Here is a 9,789-nt window from a genome sequence, read left to right on the forward strand (position 1 = left end):
TGTATATCGTGGAGCATTGTTTCTGTTATCCCCGTATACCGGTTACGATATATTGTAAAGCATTTTCAAAATAACAAGGAAAACTGAACATTCAATTAAAATTTTATTTCATTTGGCATGGTTACATATATTTTTTTTATTTACACTCCATTGCTGCTGCTGTGCAGGAGAGGCTATGGATAGAAGAGGCTCCATCCAGGGGCTGGCTGCGTCTGTGTGGTGGAAAAAGCAAATGATTCCTACTTCAGTACGCTGCGGCAGTAGCCTAGGCTGTTTTTGCGCGAAAAAGTAGTTGCCGCCAAGGATTTGTTTGGTTAATGAGTGCACACACGCACACACTAAATGAAGAGCAAACGAACAAGCAGCTACGCAGCAACTCGTGCTAATCATATGACCTGAAGAAAGCAAGCGCGCAAAATTTTGAGTCACTTGACTCCCAACTTGAATCTCCCGAGTCAGTACCCTATGGGCCTTGTGCACTGCAGTTTCAAAGAAACATGTGGCGCCACCTGGGAGCGGCGGCGGAATTTTTTCTGAAGAACAAAATAAACATATACAGCAGTTCAATTTAAACAACAACCGTAAAATAAGTATACAACAATTACCGCGTTTTTTTAAATTACAATTGTTTTATTAATAGAAATATTACGCTGACGAGTTGTGCGGGAATACAAGCTGAAATAACTAAAGCGCCCCTTCTCCAGTAAAAGCAGACGACAGTACACGGATCAGCTGCCTGCGACGCCGACGTTCACGAAGCAGTAGATCCCGAAAAGAAATAAAAAGAACAGATCCATAGGTGCATTTGCGTATGTGCACGCTACTTGGCGTAAGACCGCTGCAAAAAAAATGCCGTGTATCCAGTGCATATTTTTGTAGCGCCTCAAATAGCCTTTGGTGTCGTATAATCTATGCACGCATCAGAAAATACATGGAACAACCCACGGATATGCATGCTTGAATTGTACGTAGTCATACCAGCAAAATATGAAGCTTTAAAATGAAAACAGAAACGTAAATGTTTACGCTACACAGCGACACAACAGTAAACAGATGGACACACACCAGCCACAATTCGGAGACTCGCATCTACACTTTTATTGAAAGGACTTTCAAATATCTCAAACATATGTTCCTGTACAACTTGTAGTTTGCGTTTCTGCGTCAGTCGGTGAAAAACGAGTTCAAGTGGGGCTTGTTGCGCAAAATATTTTTGCTGACAAAGGTAACTTGCACCAGCACAACTATTCACGCTGGCATGTAGTCATGCCAGCGTAGTCACACAAACATCACGTACAACTCTGCCAGCTTTTAAACAATCTCCATTATTCAAAATGGTCTTATTTTATCAAGGGCACTCCGAATGCGAGAGGAATCATTCGTACACAATTAAAGCTTCTGTTGTGCGATCTACCATATCTGTGCCCGTGTCTATGTCGAGCGATAAACAGGGTAAATAAACGTTCAGAGGCTTTCATGAAAGCCTCATCTCGCGCATCTACGTCCAAAATTATTCGCATATTAAGTACGCATTTATAAACCTATGAAAGCACTTCAAAAAGCATTGCGATATTTTTATGAGCCCATCCAACGAACTCATCGTAGTTTCAGCAGTTTGAGGTTGAGTTTACTCAAGCAGTTGGCATTTTCAAATACCTGCCTCTACAAACCTGAACCTTCGGGCTCTTGAAGCCGCTTATCCTTGGTGTTGCAATATACACACAAATCTTTCGCCGCGATTTCGCACACACAACGCATCAAACCACTTCCTGACATGTACAAAGCACAGTGGAGTGTATACACGGGAGAAATTCACTTCTGCAAGCACCATGAAGCCGCGTAGTCGGTCTTCTCCTCACAATAGGCTGTCCGCCAACTGCTTGGTTATGCCAGCAGTTCTAACCCAGCCGTTCTGATCCAAAGCTCAATAAATCAAATTTACCAAAGCGACCACACCAACCAAGGCGTTGCTGGCGTCGTTGGGAGTCCGTTATGCCGTTATTTCATGCTCTTCGGGGGCCGGCGGCCCCACAAAAAATTTTCCACTGGTGGAGCGATCACACCTTCTCTCACACATACATTACCGCTTCCGGGAGGCGGTGCACACACAGACGCACACTCCTGCACTCCTCTCGTTCTCTTGGTAGCATCGCGGTCTTCCGTCTTTTTATTTTTATCTTTTATTTGGGCGGCGCTACTGGTGTTCAGTGGAAGCCGTTGCGAAATGACAGCGTGACCGCGCGCTGCGCGGAGGCAATCCCGCGCTTGTATAAAACTGGTTTTTGTGTGATGAATCACTTTACTGTCACCTTTGCGAACCATATTCTATTTAATAAAGTACCGTTTGGCTGTTCGTATCGCATGGCAACAGAATAGCGGTCATTTCTTCTTTCTCTTCTAATAATCGTACTGCGCGGAATACTATGCTCCGGACGTCGTTTGCTGACGGACTTCAGAAGTTATGCCTCCGTTGTCCGCAAGATGGCGCTGATCCCAGCACATCAGTGGCGCCACCATACAAATGCACGAGGCCCATAGACGTTAGTGACTGTTTGTCAAAGTTGCTCATTAGCGGATTGTTATGTCTTCTGCATGGTTCGTGTATTTTTATTAGGCAGAGATTAGGATGAAAATCATTTAAATATAAATGCACTAGTATTAAATTTTGAGAATATTAGTTTATTGCTTACCTTGTGGGTTCCTGTAAGCCCAATATTTGCAAAGTGGAGCCAGTCACCAAAGATGTGGCCCGCTATCGACTGTGGCATGGGTCACACCTGCAGCAGCTGGAAGCACAGGGCGCAACTAGTTATGGGCTGCATAGAAGTTTATAAATTGAACTACTAAAACAAATCAAAATACGCTCTCAGAAATTTTCTACACTCACCAAATACTACTCGGGAACGGACTCTAAGCCTCTCCGGACTTTTTACTCGGCGCCGTTCCGGGGCTCCTCCTCCCCACTGCTGACACCTCTTTCACAGCTATTTTCCCTCTCGCCTCCACCGATGACCCTGTGGCAAGTTGCGCAGGCGGCAGCTAACGGCGATATGTGGCTATCAGATGATTGCGAAAAATAAACTGAAGCACGGATGGGCGTAAGAAATGCACTGCCGATTACTACAAATTGTGTGCAGCAGGAGCTGCAGTCTTCTCGGTCACGGCGCATTTCTACTGCATCTAAGGAAGTATTCGCGTGATCAGCGAACGTACGACGGCATGCGCTACTCCGCTGCTACCTTGCAGTGCACCGCCGCCGCCGGCCAGCGTGTTGCAAATCATGTTTGAATCTCCCGCGCAAATTTCCCGTGGTTCGGATTAGCCCCGCGCAAGGGAGCAGCGAGAATGTTGTTGCATATCGTGTTTGAACCTCCCGTGAAAACGTCAAGAAGTTTGGATTAGCGGAGAAAGGAACAGTGTCTGGGGAAAGTGTAGGGGGAGGGCACTCCTTGGTGGCGACACATGAAACATGTATGAAAGAAAGGCAGTGAGAGTGATGACACGGTAGCCGCACGTGTCGTACTCCACTTCACCCTTCGCTAGACGCTCCTCTCCGTTTTCTTTCTTTCGTCGCTGCTGCGTTTGCTCACTCGGTTACACAGACATAAACAGACGCCGCTCCCGTGAAGCCCAGGTAACGGCTACCAAAGGGCTGCCCCCTAAAACGACTGAAACCCTCCGTCGCGGCGTATGTCACTTCTAAGCACGCGTACATGACCAATTCCCAGTTTATGCGTGCGCAGTTTTGTAGTGAAAAATAGTGGTAGGGAGGAGGGGAGGCATGCACACGCAGCTATGGGTTTCATGCCCGTGCTGATGGATGGTATGTCTGTTGTGCTGGTACGAGATTTAAACGCGGACGTTAAACGGTCCAGTGGGACCTGTCCGGAGTCCTTAGTGGTAGAGCGGATTGGGTTTGTGTGTTAAGCTAGATTCAGATTACTGACGCAAAACCCATATCGGGATCTATGGACATAAAAAAATGCCATGTCACGCAGTTCGGTTAGCTGAGACATGAAATAACATCATTCTTTAGGTCATTGCGAGAGTTGCGGCAACAGTCTGAACCCGGCCTTACACAAACAGTAAGATGCTTACGGCGCGGGAGGAACACAGGCAGTTCCATGTTTATCTGTAAGAACAAAGCTTGGATCCGTCAGAGGGTCATTCAGCTAATGGCCTAGGAAATATGCTCCATCGCAAATTACGACAAATGTGTTTTGTTTCGTGCGCTCCGTGGACTGCGTCCAGCTTTGCAGGTCATCCTTCTTCACAGAGTGGAAAGGCACTAATTTTTTCTTCTTTTCTTCCTGTCCAACTGTATATAGATGACAGCTACCTCAATCGAAACAACCCATCTGAAAATTCACTTGGTTGTAGAAGCGATGTTTGCTCCTCCAGTCCGGCAGATCTTTCACCTAAAAAAGAGCACAAAGTACAAAGGTATTACAGATGGGTCACACAAAAGAACGCACCCATGAAACACGAATGTGTTTAATGGTCCAAGTTTACTTACATAATAAAGGGAACCAAAGTGGGAACTCATAAACGAACAACTTCGATCCCAGTCTTTCTCAGCACTGAAAAGAGTTGTTTTACATGTTTTAATACATGCTTGGAACAGGCTAGTGGAAAGAAAGGAGGAAGGATTTGACCATTTTACAACAGCCTGGGCATTTTTTTATTATTTTGCACGAATGCAGGAAGGTTCAGTTTTTCAGTCAAAGCCATGCACGTCACTGCAGCCACTAAATTTGTTGCGTTCACTTTAACCACGGTTTTTCTTTTTTCTTTGTTACCTCGTCATATGAAACGTACCCTGTTATTCATCACTGCTGAGCATTAAAAGGCTTTGCCAAAGTTGGGAAGTGCGCTTGGAACCACAGAGGTAAAAGCCTTTGATTCAAGCTGTTCGAAACCGCACCACCGATGGACAGTACTACAGTTAAACCTCGATTAACGAAGTCGTACTTGGCGCCGCAAATTTATTTAAATCGAGAATTTCGTAAAATCAAGGTTTCGATTTTACAGTTCATTTAACCAGTTATTGAGGTTTCAAAACCTTGCCTATCGTCAGGATACAACTGCTATGTAGTTACCTCTCCACTTAAAGCAAAATTTGTACTAAAACTGGCTGCGAAAATTGTGTGAATTAAGAGTTTCACCACTTAGGCAATGGAATTTGGAAAGCCAACGGTAGTTCATGTGTCGTCGTAAAACTAGTGCTTTTTCCGCAACGCCTCATTAAATATGATAGCAGACTAGGTTTCCACTTTTTCCTTTTTTCATTTTGGTCACTACTAAATGCCGCTGTTAGTCAATTGAATCCGCGTTCATGTCCCGTGAACTTCACCCTGGCGAGCTGCTCGTTTGAAGTTACGTCTCTTTTCGTCCGTTCAATGGTAGGCTTAGGCTCGGCGTTGAGGGGTGCTGCGGGAAAAAAGCGAAAGGCTGCTATGAAACTTTCGAAAGACTTTTTTCATGTACAAAGGCTCCGCAGTATGGGCGCGTGATGCAACCCCGACACTCGATATAAAGCCATGATTGTGAGTTGAGCGGAGTACACGCGGACTGCTTCACTGTGTGGAACAGCGCTTACATGCTCCCGCTAAAGCGGAAAGCTTACATTAAATATCTTCCGGCCAAATTCTATAAAGGAATTCCTTTTACGCCCACTGAGCCCTAAAGAAACTGATTCCTCCGCATCACAGCTGTCTAAAGAACGCGGGTGAAACGAAGATGACCACGTTCAAAGAGAGCAATTTATAATTTCCACCAGCACTCAATGTTCAAGCCACAGTGAAGAAGTCCGTAAGCAGTGCTTGGCGTTTCTTGACCGAGGTGGGCATAATGTGACGTTTGTGTGCTGACAGCGCTAGCAAGGCTTGCTCTCAAACATTCGCGTGCGCCTGCGTGCCTCCGCAGAACGTCGATGGCATCCATCACTTCGGTGGCCGTCGGTTTCACCGACACTTCCTCAGGCTCTTGTTCGGAACACTTTTCTTTCCCATGGAGTGCTCATGCTGCTTACAAGACTCGCCTAATGATGCACGAACAAAATATTAATGTGGTTATTAGTGAGCACAACCTATATAGCAGCAGCACCGTGAGCATGGACGCATAGAAAAAAAAGCTCGAAGTAGGCTTCGGCAGCCTAAGCTAAACATAGAGGGCGCTGGCGTGGGCAGCGATGGAGATGTCAAAGTGGTGACCGCACTATTAAACCGTCCATGACTTCTAGCGGTTTGAGCAGCTTCTTTCATCGCTTTTAATTGTTGTCAACCACAGATTTCACCGCTTTTCTTTCATTTTAGCCTTTTAAGAGTCAATGTGAGTACTGAATGTTTTCAATGTAGGCTCTGAGAGGCAAAATAAAACGTGCCTCGACCGGAATTTCGTTCTTCCTTTCTTGCCGTGACTTTGTTAAATCGGAAGCGCCGCACGAAATTACTTCGTAAAATCGAGATAAAAATACATGCATTTATCAAAATTTTGATAGAAAACTTTAAAAAATTTGTTATATCGTGAATTTCATTAAATCGAGGTTTGTTATATCGAGGTTAAACTGTAGAACTAGCATTTTTGCTCGAAGCATGTCGGTTTTATTTCGGCGAACGACGGCTGTGCATGATCAATATGGCCCCAATGAAAGCAATGAAAGCAGTGAAACTGCAGAAGAGACGGCCATAGCCTTAGCCATAATATGGAATCCCACCCCCCAGACAATCATTTCTGATTCCAAGACTGCTATTCAAAATTTTGCCACTGGCTGATTATCATGAGTGGCTCTCCAAATTCTGGAAAAATGTCCACCCATATCTTCAGGCCAGACTATTCACTCGACCTGGGCACCCGCACACTCTGGCCTCAAGGGAAACGAGACGGCCCACGAACACGCCCGAGGGCTCGCAATCTGGGCAGTGCCTAATTTCTATCCCTATCACGGGGCGCGGTCTGTGAGCGATCGCCTGGTCACATTTAATGATATTACCACACAATACCGCCTCTCCCGCCGGATCTACCCACTGGCGGACCACCAATTAGATAACAGCAAAGCTCACATTTGGCGTTTGCTACAAAGAACACCTTCCCCAACCCAGTCCGTTTTACCCACGTACACCCAAGTCTCTACTCAACTGCAGCCTGCCACCTCTGCGGTGAACACGCCACCCTATCTCACATAATATGGTCATGCCCCAGGATCCATTCCCACTAATCACCACTGAGGAGCACTGGGAGGCCGCGCTCTACGCTCCGATCTGGACCTTCAGGTCCAGCTAACCGACAGGGCTGAGGAGGTAGCTGGTGAGTGGATGCCACTGGCTGCAAGCACGACCTCAATGGCATTAAGCAAAATAAAGTTTTTCTGTCTGTCTGTCTGTCTGTAGGCAATCTGTACAACGGCTTTGGAGGTGGGTGAGGGAATCTGGTGGGTCTTTTCCCCTCGCAAAAATTCTGATACAAATTCTAATACACGTATATGCTTATTGCCACTAATAGACCTATCAGTCTGTATTTGTCTATTAGGTTTATCAGTCTGTATTAGTCTATTAGGTCTATCTGTGTGTATTAGTCTGGTCGTTCTATCATAGTGTATTGGTCTGATAGGTCTACCAAAGTGTATTAGTTCTATCAGAACCAGTGGCAAGTTCGAACAAAGCAATGAAACATGGCAGCACATGTTATTATCAGGGTACACAGGCAAATTTATCTGGCTGAATAATTTAACGATGCATAAGTTCGTAACTTGATTAAGAACAAACAAATAAATTGCAATGCAAATCCACAAAATAGCTCAAGAAGTCATAAGACTGTAACGGGTCTCTTGGCCTGGGCACTTGTTTTGTGCAGACGTCCCGTGGCCACTGAGCTGCGATCATGTCTCCATGTGACGGTGCCCCACTGCCCTGGTGATCTTGGTGAATTATGCCATTTCAATCTGCTGTGCTGTTTAATGTCACTCTATAGGTGGTATTCATTGAAAAGTTTAGCTGTCAATTTCTTCACTTGGCAACACTGGAAATGGCCACAGACAGGGCCGATGCGCCACGGACATGGCGCGGCTTGTGCCGCTACGCCCGCCTGACGAAGGAAAAAAAACACCAGCGTGCGTCGTCTGCTCCATTTCAACCCAATTCTCAACGGTGGTGTCAACAGAGGTGTTATTAATCGCACTCACATTGGAGTTGAGGCATTACTTTGCGTTCGGTGGGGTAGAGTTTGGAACGTCCAACACACATCATGTGCTTAGCACCAACACCCGCCGCGGTGGCTCAGTGGCTAAGGCGTTGCGCTACTGAGCACGAGGTTGCGGGTTCGATGCCCGGCCGCCGCGGCCGTTTTTCTGATGGAGGCAAAAAGCAAAAACGCCCCTGTGTTCGAGGTTTCGGCGCACGTTAAAGATCCGCAGGTGGCCAAAATTAATCCGGAGCCCTCCACTACGGCGCGCCTCATTGCCTGCGTTGTGTCGGCACGTTACGCCCTACAATCAATCAATCTTAGCACCGACAAGTACCGCCTTCCCATGGAGCCCGACGTAACCAGTGATGTACACTCACGTGGTTGCCTGCATGCATGCCTCGCCAGTGAATACAAGCTATAAATTTTATTGTTTCATCTACGAATAGTCTATATGCGGTGTTGTGCATGCCACATCTTGATTGCACATGTCATAAACGCTGCCCATGATGTTAACCCTGTCACCTCATGTCTCATTTATATGTCTCTGTGATCAATGCACCTGCTGCAATCAGTGCTCGCGCGGTATGTTTGTTGAGCACAGATAACTGCAGGGCAGGGATAGCTAGGGTGAATCCCAGTTATGTATGCAACATCTCTTCCTTGGATGGCCTGCACCTGTACCATCATCAGTTCAAAGGCTATCAACTGCAAAATGAAATTTGATGACGTTTCACTTTTTATGTGATTTCTCATACAACATCTGTTCCCTTCAGGGTAAAGGTTTTGATTCATCTAGGCACGTATTAGGGGCTTTAAAAGTAGTTGACTTCAAACAATGGAAATGTCACCCCAGAGTTTATTGTTTCTGTATGTACTTTATACAAATATCAACCATGAGGGTACCAATAAAAGAATTCAGCATTAGGGAAAGAGATATCATTGGTTCTGTACTATACTTCCTTTAAAAAGTATAAGTGCTAACAAAACATTCATTTTCTACACACTGAGGTTGTTTTTCTAAGGCCAGTTTTTGCATTTGCTAAGCCGCATTCCCCTTTTGTTTGTATTACTGTTGGTTAAACTATGAAACTGTGTCATATCATTTAAAAGTGCCTATTTACACTGAACTATGCTTGAAACGAAGCCTTTTTTAGGCATACAGTAAATACGATGTGGTTTTTCATGCCAGTTTGTACATTTTTTTGAGTAAAACTGGGATACACTGCATTATCACGTTTAACGTAATTTCACTAGCAATGTTTATGTGAGAAAAAAAATTACACCATCTTCCCACGTGGGAACCCTGAGGGGATGCAAAGCTGTGGAGTAGTAGCGTGTTAATTGGTTGTTAGAGTAAAGACACGTGTAGTAGCGTATTTATTTATTTATTTATTTCACTTACTCTCAATCGCCGAAGCATTGTAGAGAGGAGTGGTTTACAGAGTACACACAAAAAAAGACAGATGCGGCCAATTACACAAAATCTAAATTAAATGTCTTCTTTATTTATTGAGTAGTGGGGAACGTTTTGCGGCTTCTCGTTCTCGAAGCGAGGAATCCGCTGTTCGACGCTGGCGTTTCGAAGCGTTGTCACGTTGCCGAACGCCA

The sequence above is a fragment of the Haemaphysalis longicornis genome, unplaced genomic scaffold, assembly GCF_048455015.1.
Source record: "Haemaphysalis longicornis isolate Haplotype H1 unplaced genomic scaffold, Haemaphysalis longicornis Haplotype H1 scaffold_1, whole genome shotgun sequence".
NCBI classification, from domain to species: Eukaryota; Metazoa; Arthropoda; class Arachnida; order Ixodida; family Ixodidae; genus Haemaphysalis; species Haemaphysalis longicornis.